Source organism: Schistocerca nitens, chromosome 6 (genome assembly GCF_023898315.1).
Source record: "Schistocerca nitens isolate TAMUIC-IGC-003100 chromosome 6, iqSchNite1.1, whole genome shotgun sequence".
NCBI classification, from domain to species: Eukaryota; Metazoa; Arthropoda; class Insecta; order Orthoptera; family Acrididae; genus Schistocerca; species Schistocerca nitens.
Window position 1 is genome coordinate 115959190 of NC_064619.1, and position 19123 is coordinate 115978312.

The 19123-nt window shown below is 49.3% G+C and overlaps 22 non-coding genes across 22 annotated transcripts; all 22 read right to left on the bottom strand.

Moving 5' to 3' along the window:
- Positions 1-635: 635 nt before the first annotated feature.
- On the bottom strand, positions 636-709 carry Trnan-guu (transfer RNA asparagine (anticodon GUU)). The gene has a single exon. It is a non-coding gene; the product is annotated as a tRNA-Asn (tRNA).
- A 333-nt stretch (positions 710-1042) lies between these two features.
- Trnat-cgu (transfer RNA threonine (anticodon CGU)) lies at positions 1043-1114 on the bottom strand. Its single transcript has one exon. It is a non-coding gene; the product is annotated as a tRNA-Thr (tRNA).
- A 688-nt stretch (positions 1115-1802) lies between these two features.
- Trnan-guu (transfer RNA asparagine (anticodon GUU)) lies at positions 1803-1876 on the bottom strand. The gene has a single exon. It is a non-coding gene; the product is annotated as a tRNA-Asn (tRNA).
- Positions 1877-8524: 6648 nt separating this feature from the next.
- Positions 8525-8598, bottom strand: Trnan-guu (transfer RNA asparagine (anticodon GUU)). Its single transcript has one exon. It is a non-coding gene; the product is annotated as a tRNA-Asn (tRNA).
- Positions 8599-8931: 333 nt separating this feature from the next.
- Positions 8932-9003, bottom strand: Trnat-cgu (transfer RNA threonine (anticodon CGU)). Its single transcript has one exon. It is a non-coding gene; the product is annotated as a tRNA-Thr (tRNA).
- Positions 9004-9691: 688 nt separating this feature from the next.
- Positions 9692-9765, bottom strand: Trnan-guu (transfer RNA asparagine (anticodon GUU)). Its single transcript has one exon. It is a non-coding gene; the product is annotated as a tRNA-Asn (tRNA).
- A 333-nt stretch (positions 9766-10098) lies between these two features.
- Positions 10099-10170, bottom strand: Trnat-cgu (transfer RNA threonine (anticodon CGU)). The gene has a single exon. It is a non-coding gene; the product is annotated as a tRNA-Thr (tRNA).
- A 688-nt stretch (positions 10171-10858) lies between these two features.
- On the bottom strand, positions 10859-10932 carry Trnan-guu (transfer RNA asparagine (anticodon GUU)). Its single transcript has one exon. It is a non-coding gene; the product is annotated as a tRNA-Asn (tRNA).
- A 333-nt stretch (positions 10933-11265) lies between these two features.
- Positions 11266-11337, bottom strand: Trnat-cgu (transfer RNA threonine (anticodon CGU)). The gene has a single exon. It is a non-coding gene; the product is annotated as a tRNA-Thr (tRNA).
- Positions 11338-12025: 688 nt separating this feature from the next.
- On the bottom strand, positions 12026-12099 carry Trnan-guu (transfer RNA asparagine (anticodon GUU)). Its single transcript has one exon. It is a non-coding gene; the product is annotated as a tRNA-Asn (tRNA).
- A 333-nt stretch (positions 12100-12432) lies between these two features.
- On the bottom strand, positions 12433-12504 carry Trnat-cgu (transfer RNA threonine (anticodon CGU)). The gene has a single exon. It is a non-coding gene; the product is annotated as a tRNA-Thr (tRNA).
- A 688-nt stretch (positions 12505-13192) lies between these two features.
- Positions 13193-13266, bottom strand: Trnan-guu (transfer RNA asparagine (anticodon GUU)). The gene has a single exon. It is a non-coding gene; the product is annotated as a tRNA-Asn (tRNA).
- Positions 13267-13599: 333 nt separating this feature from the next.
- On the bottom strand, positions 13600-13671 carry Trnat-cgu (transfer RNA threonine (anticodon CGU)). The gene has a single exon. It is a non-coding gene; the product is annotated as a tRNA-Thr (tRNA).
- Positions 13672-14359: 688 nt separating this feature from the next.
- Trnan-guu (transfer RNA asparagine (anticodon GUU)) lies at positions 14360-14433 on the bottom strand. Its single transcript has one exon. It is a non-coding gene; the product is annotated as a tRNA-Asn (tRNA).
- Positions 14434-14766: 333 nt separating this feature from the next.
- On the bottom strand, positions 14767-14838 carry Trnat-cgu (transfer RNA threonine (anticodon CGU)). Its single transcript has one exon. It is a non-coding gene; the product is annotated as a tRNA-Thr (tRNA).
- Positions 14839-15526: 688 nt separating this feature from the next.
- On the bottom strand, positions 15527-15600 carry Trnan-guu (transfer RNA asparagine (anticodon GUU)). The gene has a single exon. It is a non-coding gene; the product is annotated as a tRNA-Asn (tRNA).
- A 333-nt stretch (positions 15601-15933) lies between these two features.
- Positions 15934-16005, bottom strand: Trnat-cgu (transfer RNA threonine (anticodon CGU)). Its single transcript has one exon. It is a non-coding gene; the product is annotated as a tRNA-Thr (tRNA).
- A 688-nt stretch (positions 16006-16693) lies between these two features.
- Positions 16694-16767, bottom strand: Trnan-guu (transfer RNA asparagine (anticodon GUU)). Its single transcript has one exon. It is a non-coding gene; the product is annotated as a tRNA-Asn (tRNA).
- Positions 16768-17100: 333 nt separating this feature from the next.
- Trnat-cgu (transfer RNA threonine (anticodon CGU)) lies at positions 17101-17172 on the bottom strand. The gene has a single exon. It is a non-coding gene; the product is annotated as a tRNA-Thr (tRNA).
- Positions 17173-17860: 688 nt separating this feature from the next.
- On the bottom strand, positions 17861-17934 carry Trnan-guu (transfer RNA asparagine (anticodon GUU)). The gene has a single exon. It is a non-coding gene; the product is annotated as a tRNA-Asn (tRNA).
- A 333-nt stretch (positions 17935-18267) lies between these two features.
- Positions 18268-18339, bottom strand: Trnat-cgu (transfer RNA threonine (anticodon CGU)). The gene has a single exon. It is a non-coding gene; the product is annotated as a tRNA-Thr (tRNA).
- Positions 18340-19027: 688 nt separating this feature from the next.
- On the bottom strand, positions 19028-19101 carry Trnan-guu (transfer RNA asparagine (anticodon GUU)). The gene has a single exon. It is a non-coding gene; the product is annotated as a tRNA-Asn (tRNA).
- Between the last annotated feature and the right edge of the window lie 22 nt (positions 19102-19123).

Below are 19123 nucleotides of genomic sequence, written 5' to 3' on the forward strand. Positions count from 1 at the left end.
CTTGCAGCCCTCGACCAGATATCGGATTTGGCACACAGCTGCTGCAGGGGGTGTCCACATTGCCGTTTTCCAAATCTCTTGACTGTTTCGCCCTTACGATCGACGACGAGCGTCGGGCCACCAGAAGTTTGCGGTCTGCACAATCCTGTCCTAGTGCACAGCTTGTGGGATAGCGTGGCTCGACTGCGAAATGCGCCTTTCGGCTCCTCTCTCTGGCTACAGTATGCTGTTGTCCACAGTGGCACTGGCGTTGCCCATGGGGCTTCATGTAAGGCGACTGCACGTCTCTCGGCCAACAGCGGCCCACTGCAGATCGACACTTAAGAGACACCAAATACAAATCGACATCGAGAGACAGGCCCTGTCATATGGCAGTCGCGACGTATACGCTGAAATTGAATGTAAAGAATACGTCTTTTGTAGTGGGCGTCGCTCTACTGCAGTGCACACATGACGAATAAATAGGAAAAGAGTAGAACGTCTGTGTAGGGCCATGTTTTTACCTACAGTGTCACTTGGCTGAATGTGTATAAGGCTCTGTGGCATCACTAAAACACAGGCAAATTGTCACGCTAGCTGTGTATCTCTAACAAAGTTGACGTATGTCCTCACCTCGGTGCCGGTTAAAACGATTTCGCCCCCGGGTGGGCTCGAACCACCAACCTTTCGGTTAACAGCCGAACGCGCTAGCCGATTGCGCCACGGAGGCCTTGAATTTGGCTCACTTGTGCTCTGTATATCAACGCAATTCGTATACCTTCTGCAGGAATCTCGCAGAATGGTAGCATCTGCTTGCGCCTCTTCACATGGATAACGTGCATGCACACTGTAGCGAGGCTCGTACACGAATGACATCGCCAAGCATGACATTATACTACAAAATGCATACAAACCACTGTTGTGCCTATGCATTCAGAAAACCTCTGAGGCCAGTAGAATACTTTTCATAGGCTGTAGAACATCCCTTTCATTCAGTGTACTGCCATGTGTTAGATGCTGCTCGAGATAGCTCCGCTCCTTGCAGGAAGGTTAAAAAAATGAATGCCTTCTGTGAGGTTCGAACTCACGACCCCTGGTTTACGAGACCAGTGCTCTACCACTGAGCTAAGAAGGCGGCAGCTTAGCGTTTGTGAGCTATCCCCGAATTGTCACTTCATCATACTGAATCTTGCAGCCCTCGACCAGATATCGGATTTGGCACACAGCTGCTGCAGGGGGTGTCCACATTGCCGTTTTCCAAATCTCTTGACTGTTTCGCCCTTACGATCGACGACGAGCGTCGGGCCACCAGAAGTTTGCGGTCTGCACAATCCTGTCCTAGTGCACAGCTTGTGGGATAGCGTGGCTCGACTGCGAAATGCGCCTTTCGGCTCCTCTCTCTGGCTACAGTATGCTGTTGTCCACAGTGGCACTGGCGTTGCCCATGGGGCTTCATGTAAGGCGACTGCACGTCTCTCGGCCAACAGCGGCCCACTGCAGATCGACACTTAAGAGACACCAAATACAAATCGACATCGAGAGACAGGCCCTGTCATATGGCAGTCGCGACGTATACGCTGAAATTGAATGTAAAGAATACGTCTTTTGTAGTGGGCGTCGCTCTACTGCAGTGCACACATGACGAATAAATAGGAAAAGAGTAGAACGTCTGTGTAGGGCCATGTTTTTACCTACAGTGTCACTTGGCTGAATGTGTATAAGGCTCTGTGGCATCACTAAAACACAGGCAAATTGTCACGCTAGCTGTGTATCTCTAACAAAGTTGACGTATGTCCTCACCTCGGTGCCGGTTAAAACGATTTCGCCCCCGGGTGGGCTCGAACCACCAACCTTTCGGTTAACAGCCGAACGCGCTAGCCGATTGCGCCACGGAGGCCTTGAATTTGGCTCACTTGTGCTCTGTATATCAACGCAATTCGTATACCTTCTGCAGGAATCTCGCAGAATGGTAGCATCTGCTTGCGCCTCTTCACATGGATAACGTGCATGCACACTGTAGCGAGGCTCGTACACGAATGACATCGCCAAGCATGACATTATACTACAAAATGCATACAAACCACTGTTGTGCCTATGCATTCAGAAAACCTCTGAGGCCAGTAGAATACTTTTCATAGGCTGTAGAACATCCCTTTCATTCAGTGTACTGCCATGTGTTAGATGCTGCTCGAGATAGCTCCGCTCCTTGCAGGAAGGTTAAAAAAATGAATGCCTTCTGTGAGGTTCGAACTCACGACCCCTGGTTTACGAGACCAGTGCTCTACCACTTTTTTTTTTTTATATTTTTTTTTTCTTTTTTTGTTTTTATTGTAAAGAAAAGAAACTTGTTTTCCTTTAAATCATTCCCCTGCGTAATGTTTTTATTCATGACGAAATAAAAAGACTTCTTCTGTATAGAAAAGAAGAGTATTTTCCTTGTTAACATTCCCCTGCTTGTCCTCCAACAAGGTGGCACTGACTCAGCTGACACGCAATCCTCAAAACTCGTCTTCTCGAAATCAATATGCCTTCACTTTTGTACCCCAAGCATTAAAGCTTGGCCTCGGTCGTTAAGTGATCCTTTCTTTTTCCCTCGGGTTGTCTTCTCGCAGATGTGAGGGCAGACGTCGCTGAAGTCCGCAAACCGTCCTGTGGTGTGCTGGAGTGTGATGGTAGGAAATGTTCCTTCGGAAAAAGTGACATTCACAACGTGAGCCACAAACTGAAAACTTTCACTCGACTATCGAGGATAGTACAAAAACGAAGTCCTAATGTAAGCAAGAAAAAAAAAGTACAAGTACAATAATAGTGCACTTGGGTTGTACAAACTGATCACCTGTTCTTTGATCCATCTGTTCGTCTAGCATCCTCTTATAAGTCCCTCCATAGTATGTGTGTCATATCGTCACTAGTTGTAATGCCGCGATATAATTGGCAAACTTTCGCTTATATTTTGGGTCCCTCATCAGTAACTTAGCCTGTGTGGCTAGGTATACTCTGTAGCCCATATATGTCCGGTCTTCCTGGGCATTAATGATGTAGTGCAGTGTGTGCGCTGCCAACCATGTCCACGTGTTCTTTTTGGTTACCGGATAGTAAGTTCCATCCGGTTGGAGAATCGATGTTATAGAGATGTTCTGCGGTGTAGTCCTGCAGATCAGTGCCATGGTCCTACGACACCAGTTCAATATATGGCCGTTCTCACCACAGGCACAACGGTGTTGTAAGGTGTCGATGACATTACATTCTCGACACTTGTCTGAAACCGACAGGTGTATTTTATGGAGTCGCTCTCTAGTTGGTATTGTCTGATTGACAATTTTATACCAAGTGGATCGGACGTCAGTGCCTAGAACACTGTTATTGATGTTTGTCCAGATTCGAGTCCAATCCGTAGAGGGGTACTTCGTCACCATGCGGTTAGCTCTTCCAGTTTCGTTCATCAGACGATATAGTTGAGCAGATGTTAGATCACTTAATGGAGCACTCGATTTCGACTTCAGGTAGCTGGCTTCTAAGAGAAACATCCTGATATGATTCGCCTTATAGTGCACTTCCCCCAGGTTTATTGGTATTAGCATGTTGTATGGTTGATATGTCCTTATGGCCATACGAAGTGCGCTGTCGGGGTATTTGTGGCACAGCTGCAGTGTATTACGTACGAGGAGAGCCTTGCATTTCGTTGGGACATCTATTAGACCCAGGCCCCCTTCCTCCGGAGGGAGAGTGACGACGTTGATCCCCACCTTGAATATCTCACCCCTCCAAACATACCATCCGACTGCCGACATGATGCCCCTGGCAATAGTGTCTACCACCGGGAGAACCTGCCCAACATACCAGATTTTGGAAAGAATCTTGGTATTGATGAATTGAACTCGTTGAAGCAGATTCTGTTCTCGGCCTTTATTTTGTTCAAGGCAGGCTTTCGTGATGGCCAAGAGTTCTTTCCAATTGACTGCCGTTGTTCTTATAGGGCAACTGCTCATTTTTATACCTAGCAGTTTGACAGTCTCGCACAACCTGTAGGGACAAGTACCATCTGTCGGAAAGCCTCCCCCAATCGGCAATAATCTGGTCTTCGTATAATTTAATTTGGAGCCGGACGCTCGTTCGTATTCAGTGATACTGTCAGCGACCTCCCGTAGCTCCCGTTCCGACCGTATTACAGCACTCACGTCGTCCGCATAGGCAATACATTTTATGTTGTATGAGTAGACGGTTAAGCCCTGAAGTTTGCAATGGAGCATCCGGAGAAGTGGCTCAATTGCTATGACGTAGAGAGGCATAGACATGGGGCATCCTTGTCTTACTGATCTTGCAATAGGAATCGGTCGGGTGAACTGACCATTAACAATGACCTTAGAAGTGGCAGCGGTGGATATATTGCGAAGCACTGTAATGAAGTCGTCACCGAATCCAAGATGTTTCATAATTTGGAACAGATAACGGTGCGAAACCCGGTCAAAAGCCTTACATTGGTCTAAAGCAAGAATTGCCGCAGTCGGCCGTGTAATTGCACTGAACGAGATGATCTCCCTGTAATCCGCAAGACTTTTGAAGATATTACGTCCAGGTACTGCTGCTGACTGGCTGTGATGGATTATCGTCCCTAGGACGTTTTTAATTCTATGGGCAAACACGCGGGCCACAATCTTATAGTCGGAATTCAGGAGGGAGATTGGTCGAAAATGATTGATGTCGTCGTGTGAGTGTTGTTTCGGAACAAGTACTAGTAGACTGCCATTGAAGTCTTCTGGTAGTGGCAGACCCGCTCTAATTTCGTTACATATATGCACAAAACAATTTTCCAGTAGATGCCAGTATTCCTTATAAAATTCAATGGGAAGTCCATCCGCGCCAGGGGATTTATTAGGCTGAGCCTTTCTCAAGGCCATCTTAATTTCATCCGCAGTGACTTCACTCATCAGTGACTCTCTGTCAGCCTCGGCTAGTTTCGCTGTCAGAAGATCTTGCATGGCGGAGATGATCTCATCGTCTGTCGGGTCTGCCATATAGAGTCTCCGGTAATAGTCAGTGATATAATCCTTTATTTCCAGCTGAGTCGTCAAGAAGCCGCCATCTTCCGTTTTCAATTTACTGATCAGTTTTTGTCTTGCTCGTCGTTTCTCTCTGCCGAGGTGGAACGAGGATGGATGTTCATCGGAAGTACTGTTGGTGTCTCTAGAGCGGATTTTGGGACCTTCCATTTGTTTCCGTTTCAGCAGTAACAACTTTGCCTTAATCCTTTTAATTTGTACGATGGTTTCGTGCGTGACAGACGTTTCGGAGTATAAATCACGTAGGCATCTAAAGTAAAATTCAAAGGTCTCCTTTTGCAAGCGGCTCCTGGCGTAGCTATAGGCCTTCAAGCACCTAATAAGTCGAGGCTTCGTATAGTGGCACCACCACATCGTGACAGACGGAAAAGTAGCCTGTCTGTGTAGACTCGATTCCCAGACCTCCTGCAACTGTTCTCGTAGCCCTTGCTCTCGGAGGATGTCTACATTTAATTTCCATCCCGTTTTGCCACGGAACGTTTTCTGTCGGGTCATACGAATGGTACAGTGGTAGGCCAAGTGGTCTGAGAAATATATTGGCCACGTTTCCGTTGCCGATATTTGCCCTCTCAGAGTTTTCCCCACATAGATCCTATCGATGCGGCTGGCAGTTTGTGCGGTGTAATATGTAAAGCAGCTTTGGTCCCCATGTAGTATTTCCCATGTGTCCTCCAGTTCGAGCTGACGCACTGTTTCTGCGAGAGTAGGACAACCATTAAAATTCGGCCTTTGATCTTTAGGCTTTAAAACGCAGTTGAAGTCACCCCCAAGTACCACGTCTTCTGGATTCCGTCGTAACAGATATAACAGGTCAGTAGCAAAGAACTGGGCTCTGCGCACTCTATTTTGATTACCAGAAGGGGCGTAGATGTTTATAAATCGTATACCGTGAATTAGACACGAAATGCCTCTCCCGTTCTCCAATAGTTCGACGTCAGAGATGGTCACACCCTCTTTGATTAGGAAAGCCGTACCGGAGGAGCTATCCGGAGTGGTGTTTTTTACCACTTCGTAGCCAGGAATGTCAAGGTAAAGGTTGTCGTCCACCTCCTGCAGCATCACAATATCCGCGTCACAGCTGTAAAGGTAGTCGCGAAGACTGTACAGCTTCTGAGTCGAGGTAATTTTATTGATATTTAACGTGGCTAACTTGTAGTCCTGAAACGGAGGAGGCATTTCCAGCCAGTGGGGTGAAGTCTCAATCCAAGTATGGAAGGGAGACGTCGGTGGGAACCATTAATAAGTATCAGAAAAGTAATCAGCGTCCCCCGTCGGAGTTGTTGAAGCAGGTCCTGTACTTTTGAGTTCTTCATCCCTCACAGCTGAGGAAGCACCTTTCGCCGAGCCGACCTTATTCGTTTCAGTGTCCACTGACATGCCTTCTACGTCATCTGCCCAGTCGCCAACATGAACTGAGTCCCTCTTGGTGTGTGAGGCTATCTCAGCCAGACGGAGGTGTGTGGAGCTATCCCTGACGACCCGTCGTGTAGTCTTTTCCCGTTCAGCGAGAGCGTGATCTTCGACCTCTGACTGGGGCTTCGTGGTGTCTGCCACATCGCTGGTGCCACTCTGTTGCTTCTCATCAGGGTGTCCATGTAGGGCATCGGTAAGGTCGCGGGCAATCTGCAGACCCTTCCTCACGCAAACTTGGTGCAGTTTGCTCGACATTCTTGTGGGCAATCCTCCTTTTCTTATGTGTCTTCGGTGAATTGCCTCGCCTTCCATTTTCGTCAGCCTCTGGAGATGAAACGCTATCTTGCCCACCAGTGAATCCTGCCGTTGGCGATGAGACAGGCATCTGTTTATTGCCAGTGTCCGAATCGTTGACGTTTCCTTGGGATTGTACATCACAGGAAAGGTTGGCCAAATTCGTACCCACTGGCTCGTTAGTTTCCGGTGGAACCTCAGGGGTTACATCAGTGATGTCCTCTGTGGTGGAAGTTTCCATTGGCGTCACTCGGTCGGCGTCCAAGGCGTTGGAAATTGTGTCCACAACTGAATGTTCCACGTTGGCCATGTTCGTGCGGGCTGCCGCCACATATGTCAGCGGTAGGGAAGTCATCGTATTAGCTGGCACAGTGTCTCCTGGTGGCAACTGCGTCACCCTTCGTTGGATACATTGAGCACGAACGTGATCCGTGGCACCGCACCCAGAGCAGGTACGCGGTTGACCGTCATATATTACGATCGCCCTGTATCCACAAATAGTAACGGAAGATGGTATGTGCCTCTGCAGTTCCATTTTAACCTGCCGAACACCGTTCAGGACAGGAACCTTAAACGTCGCCCATTTTTCGGCAACATTGCTAACAACTTTACCATAATTTTTTAGCACCGCGTCGATGTCAGCCGCAGGTACTTCAAATGGTAACTCAAAAATTCGAAGAGTTCGAAGACCAAATCCTGCATGCAAAACCTTAACCTCTCCCACGTTCCCATCACGGTGCTTAAATTTAAGCTTACCACTACATGACTGCAAAATCTGTTCGCAAATAGCAGCGGTTTTAAACTTGATGTAGACAACGCTACTAACGATCGACAGGTGTACGCCGATGATATCGTCAAAGGATCGTTTCAGACTTTCCTCAATCCATAATTCTATCTCAAAAGATTTCGGTCGTGCATAGGTGTGATCGAAGACAAATTTCAACGTGTCTCTGCGCGTTATGTCGTTCATGTTCCGGTTCTAAACATTGTCACACAATAACACGTTATTGTGGCCGCTAGAACAGCGTCTACTCACCAGTAAACAGCACACAGCCAGCAGCAGCGAGGACGTAAACACACCGCGCGTCCGCTCGCCACGGCCGCTGAAGGCCGACTGGGAATTGTCACTTCATCATACTGAATCTTGCAGCCCTCGACCAGATATCGGATTTGGCACACAGCTGCTGCAGGGGGTGTCCACATTGCCGTTTTCCAAATCTCTTGACTGTTTCGCCCTTACGATCGACGACGAGCGTCGGGCCACCAGAAGTTTGCGGTCTGCACAATCCTGTCCTAGTGCACAGCTTGTGGGATAGCGTGGCTCGACTGCGAAATGCGCCTTTCGGCTCCTCTCTCTGGCTACAGTATGCTGTTGTCCACAGTGGCACTGGCGTTGCCCATGGGGCTTCATGTAAGGCGACTGCACGTCTCTCGGCCAACAGCGGCCCACTGCAGATCGACACTTAAGAGACACCAAATACAAATCGACATCGAGAGACAGGCCCTGTCATATGGCAGTCGCGACGTATACGCTGAAATTGAATGTAAAGAATACGTCTTTTGTAGTGGGCGTCGCTCTACTGCAGTGCACACATGACGAATAAATAGGAAAAGAGTAGAACGTCTGTGTAGGGCCATGTTTTTACCTACAGTGTCACTTGGCTGAATGTGTATAAGGCTCTGTGGCATCACTCAAACACAGCCAAATTGTCACGCTAGCTGTGTATCTCTAACAAAGTTGACGTATGTCCTCACCTCGGTGCCGGTTAAAACGATTTCGCCCCCGGGTGGGCTCGAACCACCAACCTTTCGGTTAACAGCCGAACGCGCTAGCCGATTGCGCCACGGAGGCCTTTAATTTGGCTCACTTGTGCTCTGTATATCAACGCAATTCGTATACCTTCTGCAGGAATCTCGCAGAATGGTAGCATCTGCTTGCGCCTCTTCACATGGATAACGTGCATGCACACTGTAGCGAGGCTCGTACACGAATGACATCGTCAAGCATGACATTATACTACAAAATGCATACAAACCACTGTTGTGCCTATGCATTCAGAAAACCTCTGAGGCCAGTAGAATACTTTTCATAGGCTGTAGAACATCCCTTTCATTCAGTGTACTGCCATGTGTTAGATGCTGCTCGAGATAGCTCCGGTCCTTGCAGGAAGGTTAAAAAAATGAATGCCTTCTGTGAGGTTCGAACTCACGACCCCTGGTTTACGAGACCAGTGCTCTACCACTGAGCTAAGAAGGCGGCAGCTTAGCGTTTGTGAGCTATCCCCGAATTGTCACTTCATCATACTGAATCTTGCAGCCCTCGACCAGATATCGGATTTGGCACACAGCTGCTGCAGGGGGTGTCCACATTGCCGTTTTCCAAATCTCTTGACTGTTTCGCCCTTACGATCGACGACGAGCGTCGGGCCACCAGAAGTTTGCGGTCTGCACAATCCTGTCCTAGTGCACAGCTTGTGGGATAGCGTGGCTCGACTGCGAAATGCGCCTTTCGGCTCCTCTCTCTGGCTACAGTATGCTGTTGTCCACAGTGGCACTGGCGTTGCCCATGGGGCTTCATGTAAGGCGACTGCACGTCTCTCGGCCAACAGCGGCCCACTGCAGATCGACACTTAAGAGACACCAAATACAAATCGACATCGAGAGACAGGCCCTGTCATATGGCAGTCGCGACGTATACGCTGAAATTGAATGTAAAGAATACGTCTTTTGTAGTGGGCGTCGCTCTACTGCAGTGCACACATGACGAATAAATAGGAAAAGAGTAGAACGTCTGTGTAGGGCCATGTTTTTACCTACAGTGTCACTTGGCTGAATGTGTATAAGGCTCTGTGGCATCACTCAAACACAGGCAAATTGTCACGCTAGCTGTGTATCTCTAACAAAGTTGACGTATGTCCTCACCTCGGTGCCGGTTAAAACGATTTCGCCCCCGGGTGGGCTCGAACCACCAACCTTTCGGTTAACAGCCGAACGCGCTAGCCGATTGCGCCACGGAGGCCTTGAATTTGGCTCACTTGTGCTCTGTATATCAACGCAATTCGTATACCTTCTGCAGGAATCTCGCAGAATGGTAGCATCTGCTTGCGCCTCTTCACATGGATAACGTGCATGCACACTGTAGCGAGGCTCGTACACGAATGACATCGTCAAGCATGACATTATACTACAAAATGCATACAAACCACTGTTGTGCCTATGCATTCAGAAAACCTCTGAGGCCAGTAGAATACTTTTCATAGGCTGTAGAACATCCCTTTCATTCAGTGTACTGCCATGTGTTAGATGCTGCTCGAGATAGCTCCGCTCCTTGCAGGAAGGTTAAAAAAATGAATGCCTTCTGTGAGGTTCGAACTCACGACCCCTGGTTTACGAGACCAGTGCTCTACCACTGAGCTAAGAAGGCGGCAGCTTAGCGTTTGTGAGCTATCCCCGAATTGTCACTTCATCATACTGAATCTTGCAGCCCTCGACCAGATATCGGATTTGGCACACAGCTGCTGCAGGGGGTGTCCACATTGCCGTTTTCCAAATCTCTTGACTGTTTCGCCCTTACGATCGACGACGAGCGTCGGGCCACCAGAAGTTTGCGGTCTGCACAATCCTGTCCTAGTGCACAGCTTGTGGGATAGCGTGGCTCGACTGCGAAATGCGCCTTTCGGCTCCTCTCTCTGGCTACAGTATGCTGTTGTCCACAGTGGCACTGGCGTTGCCCATGGGGCTTCATGTAAGGCGACTGCACGTCTCTCGGCCAACAGCGGCCCACTGCAGATCGACACTTAAGAGACACCAAATACAAATCGACATCGAGAGACAGGCCCTGTCATATGGCAGTCGCGACGTATACGCTGAAATTGAATGTAAAGAATACGTCTTTTGTAGTGGGCGTCGCTCTACTGCAGTGCACACATGACGAATAAATAGGAAAAGAGTAGAACGTCTGTGTAGGGCCATGTTTTTACCTACAGTGTCACTTGGCTGAATGTGTATAAGGCTCTGTGGCATCACTCAAACACAGGCAAATTGTCACGCTAGCTGTGTATCTCTAACAAAGTTGACGTATGTCCTCACCTCGGTGCCGGTTAAAACGATTTCGCCCCCGGGTGGGCTCGAACCACCAACCTTTCGGTTAACAGCCGAACGCGCTAGCCGATTGCGCCACGGAGGCCTTGAATTTGGCTCACTTGTGCTCTGTATATCAACGCAATTCGTATACCTTCTGCAGGAATCTCGCAGAATGGTAGCATCTGCTTGCGCCTCTTCACATGGATAACGTGCATGCACACTGTAGCGAGGCTCGTACACGAATGACATCGTCAAGCATGACATTATACTACAAAATGCATACAAACCACTGTTGTGCCTATGCATTCAGAAAACCTCTGAGGCCAGTAGAATACTTTTCATAGGCTGTAGAACATCCCTTTCATTCAGTGTACTGCCATGTGTTAGATGCTGCTCGAGATAGCTCCGCTCCTTGCAGGAAGGTTAAAAAAATGAATGCCTTCTGTGAGGTTCGAACTCACGACCCCTGGTTTACGAGACCAGTGCTCTACCACTGAGCTAAGAAGGCGGCAGCTTAGCGTTTGTGAGCTATCCCCGAATTGTCACTTCATCATACTGAATCTTGCAGCCCTCGACCAGATATCGGATTTGGCACACAGCTGCTGCAGGGGGTGTCCACATTGCCGTTTTCCAAATCTCTTGACTGTTTCGCCCTTACGATCGACGACGAGCGTCGGGCCACCAGAAGTTTGCGGTCTGCACAATCCTGTCCTAGTGCACAGCTTGTGGGATAGCGTGGCTCGACTGCGAAATGCGCCTTTCGGCTCCTCTCTCTGGCTACAGTATGCTGTTGTCCACAGTGGCACTGGCGTTGCCCATGGGGCTTCATGTAAGGCGACTGCACGTCTCTCGGCCAACAGCGGCCCACTGCAGATCGACACTTAAGAGACACCAAATACAAATCGACATCGAGAGACAGGCCCTGTCATATGGCAGTCGCGACGTATACGCTGAAATTGAATGTAAAGAATACGTCTTTTGTAGTGGGCGTCGCTCTACTGCAGTGCACACATGACGAATAAATAGGAAAAGAGTAGAACGTCTGTGTAGGGCCATGTTTTTACCTACAGTGTCACTTGGCTGAATGTGTATAAGGCTCTGTGGCATCACTCAAACACAGGCAAATTGTCACGCTAGCTGTGTATCTCTAACAAAGTTGACGTATGTCCTCACCTCGGTGCCGGTTAAAACGATTTCGCCCCCGGGTGGGCTCGAACCACCAACCTTTCGGTTAACAGCCGAACGCGCTAGCCGATTGCGCCACGGAGGCCTTGAATTTGGCTCACTTGTGCTCTGTATATCAACGCAATTCGTATACCTTCTGCAGGAATCTCGCAGAATGGTAGCATCTGCTTGCGCCTCTTCACATGGATAACGTGCATGCACACTGTAGCGAGGCTCGTACACGAATGACATCGTCAAGCATGACATTATACTACAAAATGCATACAAACCACTGTTGTGCCTATGCATTCAGAAAACCTCTGAGGCCAGTAGAATACTTTTCATAGGCTGTAGAACATCCCTTTCATTCAGTGTACTGCCATGTGTTAGATGCTGCTCGAGATAGCTCCGCTCCTTGCAGGAAGGTTAAAAAAATGAATGCCTTCTGTGAGGTTCGAACTCACGACCCCTGGTTTACGAGACCAGTGCTCTACCACTGAGCTAAGAAGGCGGCAGCTTAGCGTTTATGAGCTATCCCCGAATTGTCACTTCATCATACTGAATCTTGCAGCCCTCGACCAGATATCGGATTTGGCACACAGCTGCTGCAGGGGGTGTCCACATTGCCGTTTTCCAAATCTCTTGACTGTTTCGCCCTTACGATCGACGACGAGCGTCGGGCCACCAGAAGTTTGCGGTCTGCACAATCCTGTCCTAGTGCACAGCTTGTGGGATAGCGTGGCTCGACTGCGAAATGCGCCTTTCGGCTCCTCTCTCTGGCTACAGTATGCTGTTGTCCACAGTGGCACTGGCGTTGCCCATGGGGCTTCATGTAAGGCGACTGCACGTCTCTCGGCCAACAGCGGCCCACTGCAGATCGACACTTAAGAGACACCAAATACAAATCGACATCGAGAGACAGGCCCTGTCATATGGCAGTCGCGACGTATACGCTGAAATTGAATGTAAAGAATACGTCTTTTGTAGTGGGCGTCGCTCTACTGCAGTGCACACATGACGAATAAATAGGAAAAGAGTAGAACGTCTGTGTAGGGCCATGTTTTTACCTACAGTGTCACTTGGCTGAATGTGTATAAGGCTCTGTGGCATCACTCAAACACAGGCAAATTGTCACGCTAGCTGTGTATCTCTAACAAAGTTGACGTATGTCCTCACCTCGGTGCCGGTTAAAACGATTTCGCCCCCGGGTGGGCTCGAACCACCAACCTTTCGGTTAACAGCCGAACGCGCTAGCCGATTGCGCCACGGAGGCCTTGAATTTGGCTCACTTGTGCTCTGTATATCAACGCAATTCGTATACCTTCTGCAGGAATCTCGCAGAATGGTAGCATCTGCTTGCGCCTCTTCACATGGATAACGTGCATGCACACTGTAGCGAGGCTCGTACACGAATGACATCGCCAAGCATGACATTATACTACAAAATGCATACAAACCACTGTTGTGCCTATGCATTCAGAAAACCTCTGAGGCCAGTAGAATACTTTTCATAGGCTGTAGAACATCCCTTTCATTCAGTGTACTGCCATGTGTTAGATGCTGCTCGAGATAGCTCCGCTCCTTGCAGGAAGGTTAAAAAAATGAATGCCTTCTGTGAGGTTCGAACTCACGACCCCTGGTTTACGAGACCAGTGCTCTACCACTGAGCTAAGAAGGCGGCAGCTTAGCGTTTGTGAGCTATCCCCGAATTGTCACTTCATCATACTGAATCTTGCAGCCCTCGACCAGATATCGGATTTGGCACACAGCTGCTGCAGGGGGTGTCCACATTGCCGTTTTCCAAATCTCTTGACTGTTTCGCCCTTACGATCGACGACGAGCGTCGGGCCACCAGAAGTTTGCGGTCTGCACAATCCTGTCCTAGTGCACAGCTTGTGGGATAGCGTGGCTCGACTGCGAAATGCGCCTTTCGGCTCCTCTCTCTGGCTACAGTATGCTGTTGTCCACAGTGGCACTGGCGTTGCCCATGGGGCTTCATGTAAGGCGACTGCACGTCTCTCGGCCAACAGCGGCCCACTGCAGATCGACACTTAAGAGACACCAAATACAAATCGACATCGAGAGACAGGCCCTGTCATATGGCAGTCGCGACGTATACGCTGAAATTGAATGTAAAGAATACGTCTTTTGTAGTGGGCGTCGCTCTACTGCAGTGCACACATGACGAATAAATAGGAAAAGAGTAGAACGTCTGTGTAGGGCCATGTTTTTACCTACAGTGTCACTTGGCTGAATGTGTATAAGGCTCTGTGGCATCACTCAAACACAGGCAAATTGTCACGCTAGCTGTGTATCTCTAACAAAGTTGACGTATGTCCTCACCTCGGTGCCGGTTAAAACGATTTCGCCCCCGGGTGGGCTCGAACCACCAACCTTTCGGTTAACAGCCGAACGCGCTAGCCGATTGCGCCACGGAGGCCTTGAATTTGGCTCACTTGTGCTCTGTATATCAACGCAATTCGTATACCTTCTGCAGGAATCTCGCAGAATGGTAGCATCTGCTTGCGCCTCTTCACATGGATAACGTGCATGCACACTGTAGCGAGGCTCGTACACGAATGACATCGTCAAGCATGACATTATACTACAAAATGCATACAAACCACTGTTGTGCCTATGCATTCAGAAAACCTCTGAGGCCAGTAGAATACTTTTCATAGGCTGTAGAACATCCCTTTCATTCAGTGTACTGCCATGTGTTAGATGCTGCTCGAGATAGCTCCGCTCCTTGCAGGAAGGTTAAAAAAATGAATGCCTTCTGTGAGGTTCGAACTCACGACCCCTGGTTTACGAGACCAGTGCTCTACCACTGAGCTAAGAAGGCGGCAGCTTAGCGTTTGTGAGCTATCCCCGAATTGTCACTTCATCATACTGAATCTTGCAGCCCTCGACCAGATATCGGATTTGGCACACAGCTGCTGCAGGGGGTGTCCACATTGCCGTTTTCCAAATCTCTTGACTGTTTCGCCCTTACGATCGACGACGAGCGTCGGGCCACCAGAAGTTTGCGGTCTGCACAATCCTGTCCTAGTGCACAGCTTGTGGGATAGCGTGGCTCGACTGCGAAATGCGCCTTTCGGCTCCTCTCTCTGGCTACAGTATGCTGTTGTCCACAGTGGCACTGGCGTTGCCCATGGGGCTTCATGTAAGGCGACTGCACGTCTCTCGGCCAACAGCGGCCCACTGCAGATCGACACTTAAGAGACACCAAATACAAATCGACATCGAGAGACAGGCCCTGTCATATGGCAGTCGCGACGTATACGCTGAAATTGAATGTAAAGAATACGTCTTTTGTAGTGGGCGTCGCTCTACTGCAGTGCACACATGACGAATAAATAGGAAAAGAGTAGAACGTCTGTGTAGGGCCATGTTTTTACCTACAGTGTCACTTGGCTGAATGTGTATAAGGCTCTGTGGCATCACTCAAACACAGGCAAATTGTCACGCTAGCTGTGTATCTCTAACAAAGTTGACGTATGTCCTCACCTCGGTGCCGGTTAAAACGATTTCGCCCCCGGGTGGGCTCGAACCACCAACCTTTCGGTTAACAGCCGAACGCGCTAGCCGATTGCGCCACGGAGGCCTTGAATTTGGCTCACTTGTGCTCTGTATATCAACGCAATTCGTATACCTTCTGCAGGAATCTCGCAGAATGGTAGCATCTGCTTGCGCCTCTTCACATGGATAACGTGCATGCACACTGTAGCGAGGCTCGTACACGAATGACATCGCCAAGCATGACATTATACTACAAAATGCATACAAACCACTGTTGTGCCTATGCATTCAGAAAACCTCTGAGGCCAGTAGAATACTTTTCATAGGCTGTAGAACATCCCTTTCATTCAGTGTACTGCCATGTGTTAGATGCTGCTCGAGATAGCTCCGCTCCTTGCAGGAAGGTTAAAAAAATGAATGCCTTCTGTGAGGTTCGAACTCACGACCCCTGGTTTACGAGACCAGTGCTCTACCACTGAGCTAAGAAGGCGGCAGCTTAGCGTTTGTGAGCTATCCCCGAATTGTCACTTCATCATACTGAATCTTGCAGCCCTCGACCAGATATCGGATTTGGCACACAGCTGCTGCAGGGGGTGTCCACATTGCCGTTTTCCAAATCTCTTGACTGTTTCGCCCTTACGATCGACGACGAGCGTCGGGCCACCAGAAGTTTGCGGTCTGCACAATCCTGTCCTAGTGCACAGCTTGTGGGATAGCGTGGCTCGACTGCGAAATGCGCCTTTCGGCTCCTCTCTCTGGCTACAGTATGCTGTTGTCCACAGTGGCACTGGCGTTGCCCATGGGGCTTCATGTAAGGCGACTGCACGTCTCTCGGCCAACAGCGGCCCACTGCAGATCGACACTTAAGAGACACCAAATACAAATCGACATCGAGAGACAGGCCCTGTCATATGGCAGTCGCGACGTATACGCTGAAATTGAATGTAAAGAATACGTCTTTTGTAGTGGGCGTCGCTCTACTGCAGTGCACACATGACGAATAAATAGGAAAAGAGTAGAACGTCTGTGTAGGGCCATGTTTTTACCTACAGTGTCACTTGGCTGAATGTGTATAAGGCTCTGTGGCATCACTCAAACACAGGCAAATTGTCACGCTAGCTGTGTATCTCTAACAAAGTTGACGTATGTCCTCACCTCGGTGCCGGTTAAAACGATTTCGCCCCCGGGTGGGCTCGAACCACCAACCTTTCGGTTAACAGCCGAACGCGCTAGCCGATTGCGCCACGGAGGCCTTGAATTTGGCTCACTTGTGCTCTGTATATCAACGCAATTCGTATACCTTCTGCAGGCATCTCGCAGAATGGTAGCATCTGCTTGCGCCTCTTCACATGGATAACGTGCATGCACACTGTAGCGAGGCTCGTACACGAATGACATCGCCAAGCATGACATTATACTACAAAATGCATACAAACCACTGTTGTGCCTATGCATTCAGAAAACCTCTGAGGCCAGTAGAATACTTTTCATAGGCTGTAGAACATCCCTTTCATTCAGTGTACTGCCATGTGTTAGATGCTGCTCGAGATAGCTCCGCTCCTTGCAGGAAGGTTAAAAAAATGAATGCCTTCTGTGAGGTTCGAACTCACGACCCCTGGTTTACGAGACCAGTGCTCTACCACTGAGCTAAGAAGGCGGCAGCTTAGCGTTTGTGAGCTATCCCCGAATTGTCACTTCATCATACTGAATCTTGCAGCCCTCGACCAGATATCGGATTTGGCACACAGCTGCTGCAGGGGGTGTCCACATTGCCGTTTTCCAAATCTCTTGACTGTTTCGCCCTTACGATCGACGACGAGCGTCGGGCCACCAGAAGTTTGCGGTCTGCACAATCCTGTCCTAGTGCACAGCTTGTGGGATAGCGTGGCTCGACTGCGAAATGCGCCTTTCGGCTCCTCTCTCTGGCTACAGTATGCTGTTGTCCACAGTGGCACTGGCGTTGCCCATGGGGCTTCATGTAAGGCGACTGCACGTCTCTCGGCCAACAGCGGCCCACTGCAGATCGACACTTAAGAGACACCAAATACAAATCGACATCGAGAGACAGGCCCTGTCATATGGCAGTCGCGACGTATACGCTGAAATTGAATGTAAAGAATACGTCTTTTGTAGTGGGCGTCGCTCTACTGCAGTGCACACATGACGAATAAATAGGAAAAGAGTAGAACGTCTGTGTAGGGCCATGTTTTTACCTACAGTGTCACTTGGCTGAATGTGTATAAGGCTCTGTGGCATCACTCAAACACAGGCAAATTGTCACGCTAGCTGTGTATCTCTAACAAAGTTGACGTATGTCCTCACCTCGGTGCCGGTTAAAACGATTTCGCCCCCGGGTGGGCTCGAACCACCAACCTTTCGGTTAACAGCCGAACGCGCTAGCCGATTGCGCCACGGAGGCCTTGAATTTGGCTCACTTGTGCTCTGTATATCAACGCAATTCGTATACCTTCTGCAGGCATCTCGCAGAATGGTAGCATCTGCTTGCGCCTCTTCACATGGATAACGTGCATGCACACTGTAGCGAGGCTCGTACACGAATGACATCGCCAAGCATGACATTATACTACAAAATGCATACAAACCACTGTTGTGCCTATGCATTCAGAAAACCTCTGAGGCCAGTAGAATACTTTTCATAGGCTGTAGAACATCCCTTTCATTCAGTGTACTGCCATGTGTTAGATGCTGCTCGAGATAGCTCCGCTCCTTGCAGGAAGGTTAAAAAAATGAATGCCTTCTGTGAGGTTCGAACTCACGACCCCTGGTTTACGAGACCAGTGCTCTACCACTGAGCTAAGAAGGCGGCAGCTTAGCGTTTGTGAGCTATCCCCGAATTGTCACTTCATCATACTGAATCTTGCAGCCCTCGACCAGATATCGGATTTGGCACACAGCTGCTGCAGGGGGTGTCCACATTGCCGTTTTCCAAATCTCTTGACTGTTTCGCCCTTACGATCGACGACGAGCGTCGGGCCACCAGAAGTTTGCGGTCTGCACAATCCTGTCCTAGTGCACAGCTTGTGGGATAGCGTGGCTCGACTGCGAAATGCGCCTTTCGGCTCCTCTCTCTGGCTACAGTATGCTGTTGTCCACAGTGGCACTGGCGTTGCCCATGGGGCTTCATGTAAGGCGACTGCACGTCTCTCGGCCAACAGCGGCCCACTGCAGATCGACACTTAAGAGACACCAAATACAAATCGACATCGAGAGACAGGCCCTGTCATATGGCAGTCGCGACGTATACGCTGAAATTGAATGTAAAGAATACGTCTTTTGTAGTGGGCGTCGCTCTACTGCAGTGCACACATGACGAATAAATAGGAAAAGAGTAGAACGTCTGTGTAGGGCCATGTTTTTACCTACAGTGTCACTTGGCTGAATGTGTATAAGGCTCTGTGGCATCACTCAAACACAGGCAAATTGTCACGCTAGCTGTGTATCTCTAACAAAGTTGACGTATGTCCTCACCTCGGTGCCGGTTAAAACGATTTCGCCCCCGGGTGGGCTCGAACCACCAACCTTTCGGTTAACAGCCGAACGCGCTAGCCGATTGCGCCACGGAGGCCTTGAATTTGGCTCACTTGTGC